The sequence below is a fragment of the Macaca mulatta genome, chromosome 2 (genome assembly GCF_049350105.2).
Source record: "Macaca mulatta isolate MMU2019108-1 chromosome 2, T2T-MMU8v2.0, whole genome shotgun sequence".
NCBI lineage: Eukaryota > Metazoa > Chordata > Mammalia > Primates > Cercopithecidae > Macaca > Macaca mulatta.
In genome coordinates this window covers 89,852,246-89,874,695 of record NC_133407.1, presented here as the reverse complement: position 1 = coordinate 89,874,695, position 22,450 = coordinate 89,852,246, and the positions used below count along the sequence as shown (strand labels likewise).

The window sequence follows — 22,450 nt, the reverse complement described above, 5'->3', positions numbered from 1 at the left end:
GCTATTTAATATAATGTATTATGTGTGAAGTATAAGAAAACATTTTTATTTGGTCTAGAACATATCAGGACTCAAGTTTCTAAATATGATAGGCCCTGTGGACAAAAAAGTGAGATAGCATTGTATCTTGTCACAGTAAGTAACAGTTTATTGAGCACTTACATGAAATAGGGTCTCTTTTAAGACCATTGTGATGAGGCGTGGTGGATCACACTTTTAATCCCAGCACATAGGGAGGCTGAGGTGGGAGGATCGTTTGAGCCCAGAAGTTCATGGCAGCAGTAAGCTTTCATTACACTGCTCCACTCCAACCAGGGTGATAGACCCTGTCTCAAAAGAAAAAAAAAAAAAAAAAGACCCTTGTTAAATGTATTAATTTATTTAATGCTTATGCTTATGATGAAAATCTCAAAAAGCAAATATTGTCATTGTCTCCTTTTACAAATAGAGAAATACAGAATTTGAATTCATGCAGTCATCTCCAGCGTTTGTACATTCAACCACCACATTAAACTCTCTTCAAGCATTAGCTATAGAAATGTAATTATTTTTGAAGTTTCTATTATTGCTACTTAAAATAGATATAATAGCTCATGCATTTAAGTGACTTCCATAGCTGCATATTGAAAGAAATACATTTGTCAAATCCTAAAGCTTAATTTTTTTTATATTAAAATGAGCTCTGACATCTAACTCTGCTTAAACCGATGAAAAATCATGCAAAAGATGCTTGCAGGAGGCATCTGTTTGATTTTATATATAAGAATTAATAGAAATGAAAATCTTATTCTAAGGCAAAGATATGTAATTAATTCTTCTCTCTTTGTTCAGCATAACTGACATATCCTAAAGGAGTGTTTTCACTGAATATGTTGATGTGTGGCTTAAGTGTTATACATTTAAACAAAAAAAAAAAAAGAAGAAAAAACTTAGATTAAAAAGTGGCAGTTAGCCTGAAAATTACTGGTCTCTGAGATGTACCCTTTAATTATTTCTGAGAAGGGAACTTAAAATGAGGAACATTTATTAGTGAATTATTTTTAGCATCAGACTGATCCCTAATGGCTTTCAGAGACGTCCTGGTTTAACCTTGGAATGTATTTCATTATCACGTCAATGGACAGAGCTCTTTCACAGTGCAGATTGAAATTATAATTTTGAGAAAGAAAATGAGGTAGATGTGTTCTATTAGATCAATCTCCTACATATGGTTAATTTTAAATTTTTGTGACACTTTATGAAGTATTAATAATAATACTAAAAGTACACAATCCAAGTTTAATAATATCCAAAATTTACAAGTTCTTTCTCAAGTATATGCAAGGGCATTATGTAATATTTTTCTTGACAATATCTTTGAAATCCAGGCAATTGACAGGTCTTATTTTCCATATTTTATAGAAAAAGGATCTGAGTCACAGCAAAATGAAATGACTTATTTAAGGTCAGAAAGATGGTTCATGTTGATATCCCATATAGTGTTTTGTTTTGCTTTTTCTTCAAACTTCAGTTTTCCAAGTGACAAATGGAGAGATAAATGTGAAAGTATTTTGTGAATTCTCTTTTCATAAATTAACAATGATTTATTTATGTGTCCACTTATTTGGTTGCTTATTCTTTTTGGCCTTTTAGAACTTAAAGATGTTATTAAAACAATAATGTTTATTTTTATGGTCATATGATGAGGCTATAGAAATTCTAAGTACTGTTGTTTTACTGGAGGAAATTTTTTGCATTGCATTTACTTTAATCATGATGACAAACCTTGATGCTTGTATGTCACACTTTGGGAGGCGGAGGCAGGTGGATCATGAGGTCAAGAGATTGAGACCATCCTGGCCAATAAGGTGAAACCCCATCTCTACTAAAAATACAAAAAAATTAGCTGGGCATAGTGGCGCATGCCTGTAGTTCCAGCTACTTGGGAGGCTGAGGCAGGAGAATCACTTGAACCTGGGAAGCAGAGATTGCAGTGAGGCGAGATCACACCACTGCATGCCAACCTGGCGACAGAGCGAGACTCCATCTCAAAATAAATAAGTAAATAAATAAATAAATAGCCACATTTCATTTAAAGAAAACAGGTAAAGGGCCTCTTATTTCTCTGATAGACTTATTTGCGTTAGGGTACATATAATAATCTGATGTAATTATCAAATACACCAGTAAAGAAAACCAAAACTACTCTAGGTATTTTAAGCAGCAAGGGATTCAATACAGGGAATTCAGTGTTTATGAAATTGCTGGAAAGGCTAGAAGAGTTGATTATGGGCTGGGACTCCAGGAATTTTTTCTAAAGCAACACAAAGTCACTACTTTGATGCCACCACTGGAACTATTGTGTAGGAAAGCACAGCAAAAGGATAATGGAAGGAGATTGAATGAGACACCATACAATATCTGCCAAACATGAATTAAAACTTTTAGCTATGATTAGCTTTAGACTAATTTTCATCAATTCTAAGGCATCTTGGTTGCACAATATGCCACCCTTTTATATAGTCCTAAGAGATAAAAATTACTGTCCATTCAGTCCTGAAATAGTACTAAGATGCCTTCAATTGTAAAATGCAGCCAATTTTAGAGATATTAACATGTTAAAAGGTGTGCATGTTAGAATCAATGGAATATAGTACATATTTCATGGCAGATTGTGATGGCATGGCCTTTTTATGCTGGTATGCCTGGACGTACAGAGCAGTTTGCTGTTTTAAAGAAACATTGATAAGTTAAAATAAATTGATTTTTCCGTTGTAATTGGCATAATGTGTAGAGAAAAAAGAGCAAGGGATAATAGAATGGTAAAAAAACTGAAAGAGATATCTTATAATTTACCAAAATACAAACAATTTACTAAGTTAAATAACTGAAAACTACTTATATCTCTTTAGGTCATGAGTAGATTGCATTGCAAATTTCCTTAAGAAGTGTAACCCTGTAGTAAAATGGAAAAAGATACTTTGTGGATGATGTTAAAACACATTAAATCAAGCCACCAGGAGTGACTGTATTCTGTCAAAATCACCCAACTACAATTGCTATGCAAAGGGTCGCCCTTCTCCCTGAGTAGGCCAATGCTTTCACAGGAGGGTAGAGAGCAGTAGAGGGCCAGGAACATGTGCAAAACTATAACTGGTCAGTTGTGAGCTGACTGGAAGCCAATAAGATAACCAAGGCCTTAGGCTAAGGCTCAACCCAGAAGAATACAGCAGGGTCCGCACACAGTATTAGACCCTAGAGATTAATCAAGTGACATTCAGGAGAAGAAACAATCAGTCAACAGTGTGGAGGAAATAGAAAGTAAATAGTCTAAGACTGGAGTTTGAGGTAGACATTTGTTGAGTATCTACTATGTGCCAGGCACTATTCCAGTTGCTGCTAGCAAAGACAGGAATTAGGATCACATAAGATCAGTAAAGTAGTATTCAGAGACCAGAGTTCTCAGAACAAAGTATGTTAGCAGGCCTAATTACTTTGATCGTGTCTCCATTATCCCACTTTGGTCTTGTCAAATGAGCCTGCTGACCTGAGATCAGAACTTAAAGGGCTGCTCCCTCAGTTGCTGAGAGGGCTGAACATGTTCTGCTATCACCAGCAAGCACAAGTGTTTTTCCACAGTTATAATCTCTTCCTGGGTAGCAGCACCAAAATGTCTAGAAAAGAAAAGTTGGCCTGAGATATTTATGGTTCATAATATATTTTGCTGTCATCTCAAAGATTGCAAATGCCATTTGCCAACAACTCACTTATTTGATTTATGGAATAATTAATTGTACGTAAGATAAGCAGTGCACTGAAGACTGGCAGTTATAATTAATAGACCCTTGCAGCAGAAAAATAAAAAACTCTTTATGAAATTGCAAATGCAAGTTCATACTCCATACTACCAGTGTCTCTCAAATTGCTTTGCTCTTTCTTCAGGTGCAGGCTGAGGGCCGTAAGTATAATAATAACCCTTTATATTCATTTTGTGTTTTGCAATTTACAAATACAAAGTGATTTCTGACTTGTGCTATTTTGTTAGGACACTGCAACACTGCTGTAATGAACACAGGGAAGGCATTGTTATGCTGGGAGCTGAGGAAACAAATCCTGGGACACTAAGTGATTTGCCCAAGGCCACGCCGTGTCAAAGCCGAAGAAAACTCAAGGACAATGACTTCCAAGTCTGCTGTGGGTAAGGCCATGTGTTGTAGTATGTAAAGAAGAGCACTGCTTCAAACTACCTGGATTTAAACCCCGCCTCTTCCATGCATTGCCTATGCAAACAAATCTCTCAATCTCCAGGAGCCTCCGTTTTTTCACATATAAAAGAGAACAATACAATTTCCATTGCAAGTTTCTTGTGAGGATTTGGTGAAATAAAGCATAAGAAAGCCCCTCTCTCCTCTGACTGCTTCCCATTCCCTGCCTCCCACCCCAGCTCACATCCATCATTCTTTTCCACTGCCCATAGCTGCTGACTTAGCTGGGTGCTCCGTTCATCAAATGCTCCCCATAATTCTGCCCATGTCAAGGAAAGATCAGATAGCCTTCAAGTGTGTCCTTTATGACTCTTCAGAAAAACCCTTAGAAATAATCTAAACAGATCCACTCCAAAAGAGATTGTGCTTCAAGTAAAAATAAAACAATATTTGAGCTAGGTTCATACTTTTCGATGATAAGAAATGCCCCAGTCTAGACATAGTCATGTACAAGAGGCATGGAATTTTGGTCACCATCATTGCAGTAGCTGTACTTTCATATCTGCCTTCAAGGAATTTAGACTCTAACAGGAAAGACATAAATAGTAACACACATAAATCCTTAGTTATCTTTTCTTTAATTGAAGGAGCATAGCTTCTTCACCTGTTAACCTTAAATCACTACCAAAAATTACAGTTTGAATTTCTTTACAAATGAGGCAACTGTCCTAATTATAATAATAACAACTTTTGTTCAAAATACCAGCAGTGCTTTTCTTACTAATTAATGACAGACTCACCCAGTCAAACAGCAATCACCACTTTCCCTGACACCATTTCTGACTGCAAGTTGCAAGACCTTTATAAAAATAGAATCTCTAGATCTCACTGTGTCTCTCTCTCCTGGCTGGATTACTTCCTACCTAAATCTTGCCAGAATGTGTGTGTTTGTGTGTCTGTTTTGTCCTGGAGTGTGGGAATAGATGGTGAATGCAATGAGGAGTGTACACAAGGGAAATTTAACATGGAGTGCAGTTCATGCAATGGGTCAAACAGCTCCTGCTTCATTGCTGTCTTTCAGTGCACATTTTCATCACCATCAGTAACACTTCTTTAGAGCACCGCCTCCAAGTATGTGATTTCGTCTCTACGCTGTGGACCCTGACTGCAGACTCAGCTGCAGAACAGTTTTCCAAAAAAATCCTAAGGTAGCTTTAGATGATATGCTAAATAGGCTGGTCCATTTTTCATCAGAGACTAACAAGCACCAATTTTTCTGATCACCCCTTCGTGGAGTGTGGTTTCCTCTAATCAATTTAATCAAACATAACAGCTAAAATGAACCAATCAGAATAGCTACTGAAATCAGAAATATCTGCTGTGTATTTAGAAAATGAACAGTGTTTAGTGAACTAAACTGATTTGTTTATGGTCTTGTGCTCAAGCCTGTTGAATGGCTTTGGGTACTGTATTATTTGTTTTGAAGCAGGTACAGAAAAGGGATAATTAATTTAAAAGAGAAGTGAATAGGGGTGTAAAATATGTGAGCTACTTTTAAGCAATATAGATTGGATGTTATTTTAACAAAGACATAATCAACACCTCCCCAGTTCATGGTCCTGTTCTAGGAAATATTGAAAGAAAGATCAAAAAAAGACATAGCAAGTGATCCTCATGGAGCTGACTGCCTAGATGGAGAGGCAGAAAGTCACTTTCACAGTATAGTGGGGCAAGTTCTATGAAAGAAGAATCACAAGAGGCTGTGGGTATGTGAGAGGGGGCCAAGGAAGCATCTCTACAGTGGTGAGGGCTGAACTGAGAATGAGAGGTTGAATAGGAAACAGCCTGGGAGCAAAAAACAAGAACATTCAGGAGAGGAAATGAAAGCCCAGCAGAGTATCATAGGTCAGGGCGCAGGACGCAGTCTGGCCTGACTGTATGTACCAGGGCCAGGGCTGCAAGAGGCAAAATGGTGAGAACTAAGGCAAGGCCAGGTCTTCACAAGCCTTAGATGGCCTGACAAAGAGAAACCTCAGAATTTCAACAGATGACAGGATATAATGTACTTTTGGAAACATCTCTGTGGCCGCAGGGTGGAGAGTGAATTTGAAGAGTTTGAGGGATTAGGCAGGGATACATCCAGAAGAAAGTAATCCTCTCCATTCCAGGACTTGAATCATAGCAGTCAGAGTAGAGCTGGTGAAAACGGAACACAGTTTAAAAGTATGTATAGGCTAATGTGCCAGGCATTTAAAAAGTAAGATTAATTTTTAAATTCAATCTGCATGTAGAGAGAACATTTCATTTTCCTTTGGCATCTTTTGGTAATGCAATAGCTGGACTGTGCATAAGAAACTTTAAGTTTTAACAGTAAATTCAGCTTTTCATTTGATGGTGTTTTAATCACAATCAAATCAACAAAAAGCTGGAAAGGAGAATGTTTGAGTTACCTAGGCTGACTTAACAAAGAAAGCCCCTTTAGCTCTTTCATTCTTTGCTACAGAAAATATTAGAATGGCATTTTCAGTTGTTACCATTACATATCAGGGACATCCAAATTTTACTAGGTCTATCATTGAAAGTAAAAACTAGAAGTGATAATGTTAGTTGCCTAGGTGAGCTCCCAGATGAGCCATGTCACTAAACCTACGGAGCATTTATGAGACGTAAGTGCCAGCATTATAGGGGATGTGGTTACTGAGTTGCAGCCCTGCAAAAGGAAGAATAAAATATTCTCCCCAACATAAAACACTAATTTGCTTTTTTGTCCTTAAAAGTTGCTCTTTGAATTCATCTCAAAAATGTGTCACAAAAACAGATTGTTTTTCCGGCTGACTCTTTTTACCCAGATGTCACTAAATGTTCAAATGTTCACAGTTTTGCCATGTACCGAACAGAAGCTGTTTGGACATTTTTTTTCTTGGTATGTCCAGATTACTTTTTATTCCACATTTTACCAGGTAGAGCTGAAATACATTGTAGTTTTCTTCTTAAATATATAATCATACTGTTTTATATTTCCTTTCCAAAGTAGCATTTAAGGAACTGTTAATGAAGCTTTTCTTCTTCACCAAAGACTGTTTTCATGTCAAGGGTGTTACATATTTTTATCTAATTCAGAATAATCATAGTGAGTTAACCTGCTTATCTTTTATGCAGAGCAAAATTCCCCTCTATACCCGTGTGTACATCTGTGAGTGTGTATATGGGGGTGGGGAGGTGAAGGCTGGTGCAAGGAAAAATATATAGTGATTTTAGAGTTCAAAATTATGGGAATACAAAGCCCTATATTAGATAATTTCTTTGCCTTCCCATTAGGCTTCCTCTTTAATATTTCAAATGTAAAATATATAGCGTATGCCTCTAGGCCCTAATCTTTCACTACACTTTAAGGAAACATGTCTCAAATACTTAAGGCATGCCTACTGTGTTGCTACCATTTCCTCAAGGTAGGTACCAAATGTACCTACCATTTCCTCAAGGCCTTTATCATCTCAGGAAATACTGTAGGCTATAGATATTTATAAAACAAGCCAAGTGGAGGATTCTGAGAGAAACAGAAAGACAGTTCTATTTCTCAGAACTGAGATTTCCTAATCTCAGGAGAGATTAGGAAGGGAGACATCATGTTTATTTACAGGAATTGGGGAATTCCTCATGAAGGAACTGATTTTGAACTAACCTTGAGGATGAGTTAATGTTCTATTGATGGGAATCCAGACATTTCATAGGAAGGAAACAGTCAAGACAAAGACAATGTGGCAGGAAAGAATGTGCTGTATTGAAAGGGCACCAAATAGGCACAATAGGCTGGAGCCTCATGTAAAGGTGAGCAGGACAGGCATCGGGAAGGGAAAGCTAGGCCAGAGTGTGAAGTTCTTTACAAATATCCAACTCAGAAGGACACGTTTGAGTTAGAAATAGAGATCCACTGAAAGATTTGAGTAAGAAAATGACTACCATACCTATATTTAAGAAAAATGTATCTGGCAGTTATGTATTTGACGGAAATGGAGAGAGAAGACAGTAGATACATTAGGAGGTAGGGAAATTAGGAAGCTGTCTCTTTAGAAAGGAAGTACTGAGTAGGAACTAAGGAGAAGCAGTAAGATAAGAGCTGGTAGATGCACGCTCATTCTTTCTGTGTCATGGTTGTTGTATTATTTTATTGTGATTGGCAAAGGGACTTCTCTACGTGTGGAAATATAACAGTTCCCTTGAGTGACAGTCCATCATGGAATGTTTCAGATGCAGATCAGTGAGTTGACGCTGATATTCCTGCAAGAGCCAGTTCACGAAATGTAACAATGAAGGGGAAAAAAATCAGACATTTACTACCACAAAAAAAAAAAAAAAAAAAAAAAAAAACTGTTATAAACTAAATTTTCTTTTATGATGAAAACCAGAATGAAGTGGGAGGACACTATGGAATATGGAAAGACAGAAAATTAATGAAAATTAAATGTTACAAGAGTTTGTCCTTTATTTAGGTACTACAAGTCCACGGAAACAAGGTCTTCTTTGGAACCTAGAAGTAAAAGTGTTATATTTATTGAATATATATGTGGCACTGTGCTAGGCAATGAAAATAAAACAATTATAACCATTGGAGCCATTAAAGAGCCCACAGTGGAGGGTGAAGAATTGTAACTGCAGTAGGGAATTGGTGAGCATGTCATAATTGAAGCATGTCTGAGTGTTAGAATAATTGCAAACGTTGGAAACACTGGCTTGGAAGTATACATATTTTTCGAAGAAGAAGATTCTCCTGTGGGCAATTTTATTTATCCAAGTTGTTGTTGTTTTTGTTTGTTCATTTGTTTGTTTTTGAGATGGAGTCTTGCTGTGACACCCAGACTGGAGTGCAATGTAGCAATCTCGGCTCACCGCAACCTCCACTTCTGGGGTTCAAGCTCTTCTCCTGCCTCAGCCTCCTGAGTAGCTGGGATTACAGGTATGTGTCACCATGCCCAGCTAATTTTTTTATTTTTAGTAGAAACGGGGTTTCACCATATTGGCCAGGCTGGTCTCGAACTTGAGGTCTGACCTCAAGTGATCCGCCCGCCTCAGCCTCCCAAAGTGCTGGAATTACAGGCATGAGTCACTGCACCTGGCATATTTATCCAAGTTTTGGATGAGGAGGTTTCATTTTATTTCCTAAAGAAGGCTATCATCTGACGGAATGTAGGAGTCACTGCTGAGGCAGAATTAAGACCTGAATGGTGAGAAGTTAGGAATTTTTCAAGAATCCAGGAAGCCTTGCGCCTACAAGACCAATTCAAGGTGAGAAAGGATATCACAGTGGCTGCGTACTTCCCCTCCATCTATTCTGAGTAAAGCTCACCTGCCCTACTTTGTTCACTTCCCTTTGTGTGTTCCTTTTCTCATATACACATTTGGTAGTTGATGAAAGGAAAAAAAAAAAAGAGTAGTTTTAGATGAAGTTTCCATACTTTCCAATTCAAGCCAAAGACAAACATGAAGAGCCAAACTGCTGACTCTTTTCATTATAATTTTCTTTCTCTTGTAATCAAAGTTCTCTCTCCTTAACCTCAAACTCTGTCCTTTCTCACGATGAGTTCTAGAGACTGGTCACGTCACCTTAGTTTCAAGCCTTCTTTGACTGTCTTATTTTTTTCATTTGTAAAGGTAAACGAGAATCCCTGACCCTTAACATTTTCCACATGAACTAATAGGAATATTCCTTTAAATACTCTATGCTCTTTTGCAGCACAAGAAAAGCATGTTCTGTTATCTTTTTTTTTTAAATTTTTTTTTTCTGCCTTATCTCCCATAGAGCCAGGCTAAATTATTAGTCTACGGCAGAAGTTCTCAACTCCGGCTGCACATGAGAATAATTTGGGGACCTTTTAAAAATCCTGATGCATAAGCCATACCAGAAACCAATTAAATCAGAGTCGCTGGGGGTTAAACTCAGGCATCAGTATTTTTAAGACTCCCAGGATAATTCCAATGTGCAGCCAGGGTTCAGAAGCACTGAGAAGCAACGCCTAATTATTTCCCAATTCCCCAAACTGGCATTTACCTTCATAATTTTCTTGCCCATCCTATCTTCTTGGCGTCAAATGCCTTGCAGTGTTTTACCACCTAAATAAAACAAAACCTGCACAACCAACAAAGTTCGAGCCAAATGCTCCCTTCTCCCACTCACTCCCATCCAAGTGATTTATATCTATACTCAACACATACGACATTGGGCTTTAAACTCTAGTTACAGACATGTCCTTTTCCTAAATTGGTTTTAAGCTCCTTAAAAATAGGGACTTAAGATTATTCATGTGCACATAGTGAACATTCAATTAAATATTTTGAAATCAAATAAAATTGCCAAAAATGAATGATATAAATAAATCTATACCCTTCCTATATATAGTGTAGTGATGACTTGTGCCTTCTATTAAAAATCAGTTGTTCAGAAAAGCCATGATACCATTTCTGATAAAAATGCAAGATGTGATTTACTATTCCTGGCAACAGCTGCTGCTCATCAATGATACACTTTGAAGTCAGTATAACACAATTCAGCAGACATGATGATTCTCAATCTATGCATGATGCCATATGGGCTTCAAGACCAAGACAGCATTATTTCTCTGCTCAGACAAATACGCTCCATGTTTTGTCTTGCAAAATTTGACCTAGATTAAAGGTACTCTGGCCAAAACATCTAAGTCCTCCCCAGAAAATGGTTATGGGTTAAATGCGAAAGGATACATCTCTGTGTGTGTTCGTGTGGGGGTGTATGTGATGGCGTGTGGTGAGTATAACACATGCACAAAATTCACTCCTGGAAGAGACAACTGAGGCATGGCCACATCTTTCCTGTGTTCCAGGTGTCCCTGTCTTTCCTCTCTGGTCCCATTTAAACTCCGGGTTTAATTCGATCTTCCTATGACTATGTCCCTCCACTAGCAAATGTGGAACGACTTGAAGGTAAACATCACGTTTTACTCATTGTTATTCACTCATAACATTTACCTGTCACGGTTCCTATCACACAACAGCAATCAAAAGGTATTTTTTGAAGTCATAATTGAACAAAAGGAACAATTTTGAATGGATAAAGGAAAGTATTGGTATGAATAGCTCCCTGACTCCAAACCTCCCCTGTTGTTGCCTATAAAAAGCAAGCATATTTCATACCACGCCCACAGGTACAGTGACTTGAATAGGTTCTTGATTAGATAGTAACAACTAGAAGAAAAATAATTAAATACACCAGTAAAAATTAAAGCAAATGTTATTTGATTAAGTGGTATTACTTGATATCACCTGTATAAAATTTAAGTTATAACTTTCACCTTACTGCGCAAAAATCTTAAGTTACAGTTAACTTCTAGGACTAGAACTAGGATAAAGCAAGTCAGGCACTCATATTGGGTGCAAAGTTTAAGGGGTGCAAATAACATTTAATGAGATATTTTTTAAAAACAAAATGAATACAAAAAATCATGATGAATAAAATACCACAATTATAAATAAAAACAAGGTCCATGTGGGATGGATTTGCAAAATATTATAAGAGAACTATTATATGATGAGCTATACTATATCAAAAAATTACAAAAGCATTATTATATAATGCCATTAATAAAACCTTAAGCATAATAATAACAGCCTACCAGTTTTGGTGCCCGTAGTTTTAAAACTATGGCCAGCTATGCACAGATTTGGGAGTTTTAGGAAATAGTTTAACACCAAAGGATGTTGTGGGTTATTTTCTATAAGAAGCAGCAAGTAATTTTTCATGCTTAGGTTTTAATTAGTGGTCAAAGTGTCTGATGTGTTAGAAATTAAATTGATACTGCCCCCACTACAGTGCTCTAAAGAAGTATTTATCTAGTGAAAGATACATGTTTCCACTTAACTATTCATCCTTCTCTCATTTCTTTAGCATCTAGTGCTGTGCTGAGCATTCAGGCTAATAGTCTGGCCAGCTTGGGGCAGACATCCTCATGAGCAAACATCGATTATAGAATACTAAAAAAGATACAAGAGAACTCAATGGGCTTATTGTGGAAATGGAAACAATAAACCAAAAGAAATTTCAGGTCAGGGTAATGTAACTAACTGGTTAACGTGTACCTTTCAAAACTGTATTGTTTTCTTCCCTAAAAACTAGTTGGCAGTATGTGTTAAATGTCTTTAAAATTCTGAATAAATCTGATGAAGTACTTCCATTTCAAGAAAATTCCCTTAAGAAAATGTTAATGGACATGTGTAAAGATTTCTCACCCCAAAAATATTTATCATAGTTTTTTTATAGTATAATAAGAGCAAAGGAATAAACTTAACTAGCCAATTGCATGACAATGTTGAGATATATACATTGTATAATGGGAGATTTGCAGTGATTAAAAATGAGTTGGTAAGGTCAGGCACAGTGGCTCACACCTGTAATCCCAGCACTTCGGAAGGCCAGGGCAGGCAGATCACTAGAGGTCAGGAGTTCGAGATCAGCCTGATCAACATGGTGAAACCCCACCTCCACTAAAAATACGAAAATGAGCCAGGCGTGGTAGCATGCTCCTGTAGTTCAGCTACTTGAGAGGTTGAGGCAGGAGAATTGCTTGAACTGGGGAGGCAGAGGTTGCAGTGAGCCGAAATTGTGCTCTCCGGCCTGGGTGACAGAGCAAGACTCCGTCTCAAATAATACTGATAACTTTGTAAGGAATCAGTAATGACACGTAATGGGGTACACACCGGCTACTCCAAGTGTGTTCCCGTGACTGGCAGCACGTGCTTCCCAGGAACTTGTTAGACATGCAGAATTCCAGGTCCCACCCAGACCTACTGAATAGGAATCTGCATTTTAACAAAGTTCCCCAAATGATTTCTTTATGCATTACCATTTGAGAAGCACTGGCATATGCTGTATTTTTTTAAGCAAAAGAAAAATATGTATATTATGATTCCATTTTTGACTCCCTCAAGTATGACTACATGGAGATAGAAAAAAAGAATAGATGGATACACATGAAAATGTATGCAGTAATGATCTCGGGGTGCTATACTTTTTATGTTCTTCTTTTATTCTAAATTTTATAAATATTTTCTATATATTCAACTAAAATATGTATTATCTTTGTTATAAGAAAGAAAAGTAAGTTTTATAAGTGTATTTTATCTTTGTTGTTTTGTCTTTGATTGTTCATGGTAAGTAAATCATTTTTCTATGAGGTAAAAATTCAGGTTAATTACACATTGAAGTTTGCAAAATTAAAAGTATACTTTTACAGCAATAGGTTTACATCTATGATCATATATACAGTCTAATTGTGATGTAGACTATTTCTTCGCATTATTTCCATAAGAATGTTCCTGTCTTTCCATTCCTATATCTTGTTCTTCTGCCTATTAAAGACACTAATACGTTTGTAGAGCAAGTCTCACCCATCTTGAGATTATGCACTCCCTCAAAATGTTATTATTCTTCTTAATTTTTTTTTTTTTTGGAACTTTACCCTCTTCCATGATGTTGTCCTAAAACTGCTAAGATATACAAAATTTCAGTGGTTCTCTTTCAATTTGTTTTACTTTTTGAAAAGCCTCTTTTCAAATGGCAGGTAATTACCATTCCAAGTTATGATTACAATGAACGCCCTTATTGGGACTGTTTTCTGGGTTTTTTTTTGTTTTGTTTTGTTTTGTTTTGGTTCTGAGACAGGATTTTGCTCTGTTGGCCAGGCTAGAAGGCGTTGTGCAATCCTAGCTCACTGCAGCCTCGACCTCCCAGGCTCAAGGGATCCTCCTGCCTCAGCCTCCTGAGTAGCTATAGGACCACGGATATATGCTACCATGTTTGGCTACTTTTTTAGTAGAGATGGGGTCTTACTATGTAGCCCAGGCTGGTCTCAAACTCCTGGACTTAAGCAATCTTCCTGCCTTGGGCTCCCAATGTGCTGGGATTACAGGTGTGAGACACTGTGTTCCTTAGAGGACGCTAAGGCGGGCGCACACAGGAGCTGTCAGGTTTGAAACCATAACAAGAGAAAGGAAAGATCCTAAATGCTGCTTAGGCGAACGCTGGTAGCTGCTGACCACACTGAAGCCCACTGAACCCAGAGAGATGGAAGGTAACAGGAAAATGAGAAGGGTCTGCTTCCACAGCTTGCCTACAGCAGTCCCAGCACATTCCAAGACATTTAAGGAACACGAGTAAAATTTCATTTTAATGTAAACCATTTTAAGACAACATTTTGTTAATTACTCAGAATTCATTAACAAGTGTACACATCCTCTGAGAAGGCACATGGTAAATGTGCTTTGCTCATCTTCCTCCATGGATCTTGAAGAACAAGTAGAGTAGCAAGGCCTGTGCATGTAGCAGTCCAATTACAAAAAACCTGGCCGTGCTGGGCAGCTGTCCTTTTTTTTCTGTAGCAGGGATCATAAGTAATAACAATGGGATGATAAATGAGACCAAGAAACTGCTTTTCAGAGAGATCATGGGTGGAGAAGATGAGATAGATTATTGAAAAAATACTAGAAGAAAACAAAATAGAGAGGAAGTCACATTAAAGAGCCTGAGGGCAGGCTCTTACATACATCATCTCATTTAATCCTCATTACAGACTTGTGATGTACGTGAGCTGGCTGAATTCAGTGAGACTAATAACTTCTCCAAGTTCATCCACCTAATAAATAGCAGAATGAGGAATCAATTTAAGTTTAGCTAATGCCAAAGTCCATGTTCTTTTCACAATAACACACCACCTCAAGACACAGTTCTGATTATGACTCATTTACTATTTACCAAAAACCAAAACTGTTTAAAATTCCTCAAAGCAGGGTTCTTCCATCCCAATTCATGCACTAACTTCCATCAAAATATCCTCGGTATCTTGTTAAAATGCAGATTCCAGGTTTTCTTTCCATATAGTCTCTAGGTCTAAGTGAACCCCAGGAATTTACATTTTAGACATTTCCCAGGAAACTTTGACACACAGACCACACACACAGATGCCTAAAAAGGACATAATCTAGATATCATTGAAAGGAGACTCCTTGTCACTCCTGGGCAAACACTGCCCTGCCCTTTCCCATCAACGTGCCATCGATAACACTGATCCCTTGGTCTGCATTCATATTTCACTGGCTAGTCCAAGGTTCTCTGAGATAAAGAAGAAGAAGGGTCTGAAGTGAAAGGAGGTTAAGTCTTAGACCTGGCCATTAACTAGTGATGTTAAGTAAAGAAGTAACAACGTCTTTGAATCTCCATTTATTTTTCTAGAAAATGGAGACCATAACTCCTGCCTCAACTGCCTCACATGGGGATTATGAGGAAAACAATAAGAAGATTTAATAAAAATGGACTCAGACTGTTACTGATTTTCCATACAGGTGCTAGTAATTGGGTGAGTAGAGGATATGAGAAATGAAGAGCCCTGGAATTGAAGTCAGATGTGAATCAGAATTCTGACTCCCCCTCTCATTAGCTGTGTAACCTTGAACACTTAATCTCACAAAACCACGGTTTCTTTTTCTGTAAAAAAAGAATGACAGACTGGGTGCGGTAACTCAGACCTGTAATCCCAGCACTTTGGGAGGCTGAGGTGGGCGAATCACGAGGTCAGGGGTTCGAGACCAGCCTGGCCAACATGGTGAAACCCCATCTCTACTAAAAATACAAAAAACTGCCAGGCGTGGTGGTGGGCACCTGTAATCCCAACTACTCGGGAGGCTGAGGCAGGAGAATCATTTGAACGCAGGAGGTGGAGGTTGCAGTGAGCCATTGCACTCCAGCCTGGGTGATACGGTGAGGCTCCATCTCGAAAAAATAAATAAATAAATAAAATAACAAAAATGCATGCCCAGTAGCAGGAATGGAAGTAGCCTAAACTACCATCCACAGGGGACCAGCTAAATAAGGATGCTCTGCCTGTACAGTCAGAGAGGAGCGCCTTCTACTCTCTTCAGGTTTCCGTGCAAAGGAATTTTTTAAGCACCCTGATGATCTTGCTTTTTCCCTTGACTCGCTCCACCTGTGAGAAGGTGGTATCACTTATCTGACTGGTAGATCTTGTCTCAACTGTACTTTTCATTTTGGGAATTGCTGTAGGCTACACAACAAGATCTATATGCACAGCTTCAGTAATAACAAGCCTGCTTGACTATTCACATGAAACTCTAACTTCTAGTCTTGCCTCTGTCTGCAATAAAATTAAATTTGTGGCCTCCTTATGCCAATTATTTGTTTTCCTTCTCAAACTCTTCAGAACCCAGGGGAAGAGGGCAGAGATAGAGGGGCACGATTTATTGGTCTGTCAAAAATCCAATATATATATATATATATATATATATATATATATATATATATATATAGAAAACTATGTAGCTGTAAACAAACAAACAAACAAAAATATAGAGGTGAAGCCATATGTACCTATTGTCACTTAAAGTACTTTAGGATATGCTGTTAAGGGAAAACTCTCAGGTCCAGAGCAGAGTATTTATTGTACACTTATTTGCATAGAAATAAAGGATGCATACAATGAAATGCACATACATTTAATGAGAATATTACCAGGAAAATAAACAGGAACCTTTTGCTCTGCTTGCTCTTGGGGATAGACTGAGAGATTGAAGTGAGATGAGGAGTTATTTTTCATTGTATATGATCTAACATTTTTAATTTTTAGTTACACTTACCTCATTTTGTAAATAAAAAATATACAAGGCGAGGCATGGGGGCTCATGCCTGTAATCCCAGCACTTTGGGAAGTTGAGGTGGGCAAATCACTTGAGGTCAGGAGTTCAAGACCAACTTGGTCGACATGGTGAAACCCCGTCTCCAGTAAAAATATTTTTAAAAAATAACTGGGTGTGGTGGTGCGCACCTGTAATCCCAGCTACTCGGGAGGCTGAGGCAAGAAAATCGCTTGAACCTGGGAGGCAGAGGTTGCAGTGAGCCGAGATCATGTCACTGCACTCCAGCCTGGGTGATAGAGTGAGATTCCAGCTCAAAAATTAAAAAATTAAAAAAATACAAGAAGTGCACATCCTTCACATTGTTGTGTTGAGGAGTAAGCAATATTGCACAGTAGAGTCAATAAATTTTGCTCTCCTTTCTTCATGCTTCTGCCTGAAAGTCAGCTTCCCCTTGACAATAGTACTCCTTTGAGATCATTGGAGGTCACATTCTTAGAACATTGTGCTCTGACTTCTCTTAGTCTTACTTAATATATCCCTCGTCATAGGAGGCTTTCCCCCACCAGAAAGCAAGCTACAGAATAGCAAGGGACCAAGGAACTGTAGCCCTCCCAGCAGCTAGCTCAGTCTCTTTAGCATAGCAGAGAGCCAACAGGTTTACAACACTAAAGAGTGCACGAGGCTCTTAGTGCCCAGGCCCATCATCTACTCTGATTGCTGTAGAATTGAAATTGGTACAAAGAAAGCCTTTGCATGACTCCACTAAGTAGAAAGCACTGCTTCAAAGAGCAACTGAAACTTCCTGACAGAACACGGACCCAGCATGTGACATTATGTGCAAAATCACCACATGCGTGCTGCTCCTAACCACCATCCTCTCCCAACATGATATTTTAAATGGAAGCATATGGCTAACACAAAACAAATCTGATTTCTTTCCTCTGTGTGTTTGGTGACTATTTATTTATCTGAATTTAAGAAAGAATAAAATACAAATGACCAAAACAAGGGAAAATCAGTTTCAAGATCCTTTGACGTTTTTTACCTTGGGCATGGTTACAAAGTTATGCATTCATACTGCAGGCTGAAAAGTTTGGCTACAGTCCATCTTAGATGATGGAGGGCTCTGGTTGAAAGACCGAGGACTAGAAAGTTAGACAGAATGGGTTCAAATCTTAACTACATCCTCGGCATGTCTGTGGTGTATCCTCTCTAAGCCTTGGTTTCCACTGCTTTGAAATTAGAATAACACCTACCTTGAAGGTACAAATAGAACAACATCTGTAAAACACCAGACAGATGCCCTGTATATGGTTATAGTGATTAATACAGAAATTAATTTATAAACAATAATAGAATGGAGTATGCTTACAATCATGTATTCAGTTATTCATTTTATCTTTTCCACTGGTCTGTGGATCTCTTAGAGGGTGCTAACTTTCCTTTCTTCATTTTTATGACTCTAGCACTGAGCACATTGTCTTGTTATTCCATTCCTCAACGAACATTTTGAATGAATGAGAAAGAGAATTGGAAGTAACTTCAAACCTGCTAACCAGTGTTATTTTTAACCATTCCCAACATGAACCTGTGTATCCGTGCCTGAGATCTCTTTCCTCTTCTTTTTTTTTTTTTTTTTTTTTCCGAGACAGAGTTTCACTCTTGTTACCCAGGCTGGAGTACAATGGTACAATCTCAGCTCACTGAAACCTCCGCCTCTCGGGTTCAAATAATTCTCCTGCCTCAGCCTCCCAGGTAGCTGGGATTACAGGCATGCACCACCATGCCTGGCTGATTTTGTATTTTTAGTAGAGATGGGGTTTCTCCACGTTGGCCAGGCTGGTCTCAAACTCCCCAACTCAGGTGATCCACCTGCCTTGGCCTCCCAAAATGATGGGATTACAGGCGTGAGCCACTGCGCCCAGCCTCCTCTTTCTTTTAACATAGCATACTCAATACCAGGAAGAGGAAGAAAACCAGGCCAATTGCATGGAAATAGGTACTAATTCCTTCAAGATATCAGAAAAGAAGAAGAAGAAGAAGAAAAAGAGGAAAAAGAGATGAAGAAGAAGAAGAGGAGGAGGAGGAGGAGGAGGAGGAGGAAGGAGAAGAAGAAGACAAGCTAGAAGCATGTTCCTTAAGTTGAGAAACCAAGTTATCTGAAAGTATTTTTTAGCAATATGTAATTTGAATCTCCCTACTTCAAACCCATGGATACCTTTTGGGGGTCAATCTATATTTTGAATAACTTGTTTTGGGACATATAAAAGAACATTTGAAAAAATAATTAAAGTATAAAATTTGATCTTGCTAAATGGGGTTTGCCATAGAAACCTGATTATTTCAATTCCTCAAGTATACAGTAAACTTCTATCTGCTAGGTGTTATTAAATACAGAAAAATTCAACATGGTTAAGATATGACCCTATTTTACAAATATTATGATTGTCACCTGGTAAAAAGGACACATCTTCCTGCTCTACTTTTCTTTCTTGGGATTTGTGAAGGTCTTGTTAACGTGTTTAAAACAGCTACTCCAACCCATCCTCCCTCATTAACCCACATTTCTAATAAAATTCTACATAATGCAAAAGACAATTTTTAAATTTTTTATCAATCAACAAAGATTTACTTTGCAATTATGTACTACGAGCCCAGTTTCGCTAAAATATAGACACAGAGCTATGTGCCTTGAATACCTACAAGACATCTAGGTACTAGCCTGTGTATTTGTTTGTTTATTTGTTTTTGTTTTCTGTTTTTGTTTTGAGACGGAATCTCACTCTATTGCCCAGGCTGGAGTGCAACAGCACGATCTCAGCTCACCGCAACCTCTGCCACCCGGGTTCAAGCGATTCTCCGGCCTCAGCCTCCCGAGTAACTGGGATTACAGGCACCTGCCACCACGCCCAGCTAATTTTTGTATTTTTAGTAGAGACAGGGTTTCACCATCTTGGCCAGGCTGTTCTTGAACTCCTGACATCATGATCCACCCGCTTCGGCCTCCCAAAGTTCTGGGATTAGCCTGTGTATTTTTTAAATGCATGTACTTAAAAGTAAAGCAATGTTTGTTTTAAAAACACACAAAAATATAGAGTACTGTCTAGTTATTCAAATTAAAAATGGATTATTTATTGAAATATAATTTACATACACTATACAGTTTGATGATTTTGACAGATGCATATACTTGTGTAAATGCCACATTCCTAACAAGATATAAACTTTCCGTCACCCCAGAAATTTCCCTCACGCCTTATCTCAATCAGTCCCCACCCTCACACTCGCCAGAGGCAACCACTGCTCTGATTTATACCATTTTGTATTTTATTTATGTACTCTAGAACTTCTTATAAGTAGAATTATACAGTGCGTACTCTTCATAGCTTGTTTTTTTTCTTTTTTCTTTTTTCTTTTTTTTTTTTGTTCAGCACTATGCCTTTGAGATTATTCATGGTTTTACCTATATCAGTTGTTCTTTTTATTGTTGAGTAATACTCCATTATATGACTATACCACTGTCTGTTTACTCATTCTTCTGTTGATGGATGTGAGTAATTTCTTATTCTGGGCTATTACAAATGAAGACATTATAAGCATTCTTACTGTAGCTTTATAGCAAGACTTGAGATCGTGTAAATGTGGTGCTGTAAATCTTTTTTTAAAGATTATTTTGGGCGGGATGTGGTGGCTCATGCCTGTAATCCCAGCACTTTGGGAGGCCGAGGCAGGCGGATCAGGAAGTCCGGAGATCCAGACCATCCTGGCTAACACGGTGAAACACGGTCTCTACAAAAAAAATCCAAAAAAAAAAAAAATAGCCAGGCGTGGTGGCGGGCGCCTGTAGTCCCAGCTACTCGGGAGGCTGAGGCAGGAGAACGGTGTGAACCCGGAAGGCAGAGCTTGCAGTGAGCCGGGATTCTGCCACTGTACTCCAGCCTGGGCAACTCCAGAGCGAGACTCCATCTCAAAATAAATAAATAAATAAATAAAAATTAAAAAATTTTTAAAAAATTTAAAAAGAAATTATTTTGGCTGTTTTCGGGGTATATAAGTTTTAAAATCAGTTTGTTTCTACCGAAAAAAAAAAAAAAAAAGGAAAATGCTCTGCAATCTTGATTGCAATGGCATGGAATCTGTAGAACAATTTGGGGTTATTTATGTCTTAAAAATATTGAATCTTCCAATTAATGGAGATGGTGTATCTCCCTACTTAGTTAATCTTTATTTAATTTATAAAACGTTTCACTTTCTTTAGCAAAGTACTACAGTTTTAAAATCATTGATTTGCATATACCTTGTTAAATGCATCACAAAATAGTTTGTATGCAATTGTAAATGACCTGGTTTTATAGATGAAGTGTAAAACTACAATTGATTTTCATACATTGATTTGTATCCTGAGACATCATCAAATTCATTTATTAGTTCTAATAGATTTCATGTAGATTTCTTTGAGTTGTTATGAACACAGATTATGTTATCTGACATTTTACTTTCTCCTTTCCAATGTGCAAAATTTTTACTTTTTTTTTTTTTTCCGTATTGCACTGGAGAAGATCCCTATTACAAATGTTTAATACAAGTGGTAGGAGAAGATATGCTCGCCTTATCCTGATCTTATGGCAATCGAGTCTTTCATATTAATGTGATGCTACTTTTAGGTTTTTTCAAAAATATTCTTCATTAAGTTGAAGAAGTTGCCTTCCATTCTTAGTTTGCTGAGATTATTTATTTATTTATTTTAATCTTAAATAGGCTGTGAATTTTGCCAGTGTTATTTATTGAGATGATCATGACTTTACTCCCTTATTTTGTTAACATGAAGAAATATATTAAATCATTTAAAAACATTAAATGATTCTTACATTCCTAGTGTAAATCTACTTAGTCATGATGTATTATGATTTTTTATATATGGTAGGATTTGACTAGTTAACATTTTGTTTAAAATTTTTTATCTCTATGCTCATGAAAAATATTAATCTGTAATATTTTTTTCATAATATTTTTTCAATTATTTTGGTATGAGGGTTACATTGACCTCATTAACTTAGCTGAAAAATTTTGACTTCTTTGTCTTTTCTTCACATTCTGTTTTTTTATTTTTTATTTTACTTAAAATTCTGGGATACATGTGCTGAATGTGAACATTTGTTACCTTGGTATACATGTGCCATGGTGGTTTACTGCAACCATCAACCTGTCGTTAGGTTTTAAGCTCCACATGCATTAGACATTTGTCCTCATGCTCTCCCTCTCCTTGGCCCCAACCTCATGACATGCCCCAGTGTATGATGCTCCCCTCCCTGTATCCATGTGTTCTCATTGTTCAATTCCCACTTATGAGTGAGAACATACGATGTTTGGTTGTCTGTTCCTGTGTTAGTTTGCTGAGGATGATGGTTTCCAGCTTCATCCATGTCCCTGCAAAGGACATAAACCCATCCTTTTTTATGGCTGCATAGTATTCCATGGTGCAGATGTGCCACACTTTCTTCATCCAGTCTATCATTGATGGGCATTTGGGTTGATTCCAAGTCTTTGCTATTGTAAATAGTGCTGTAATAAACATATGTATGCATGTGTCTTTA

At 37.6% G+C, this 22,450-nt stretch overlaps 1 long non-coding RNA gene across 1 annotated transcript in view; it reads right to left on the bottom strand.

The window, feature by feature from the left end:
- LOC106996985 (uncharacterized) overlaps positions 1-22,450 on the bottom strand; it is an 87,913-nt gene that overhangs the window by 3,278 nt on the left and 62,185 nt on the right. The window contains exon 2 of the long non-coding RNA XR_001443089.3: positions 163-326. This is a non-coding gene — a long non-coding RNA (uncharacterized LOC106996985). The remainder of the gene's footprint in view (positions 1-162; positions 327-22,450) is intronic.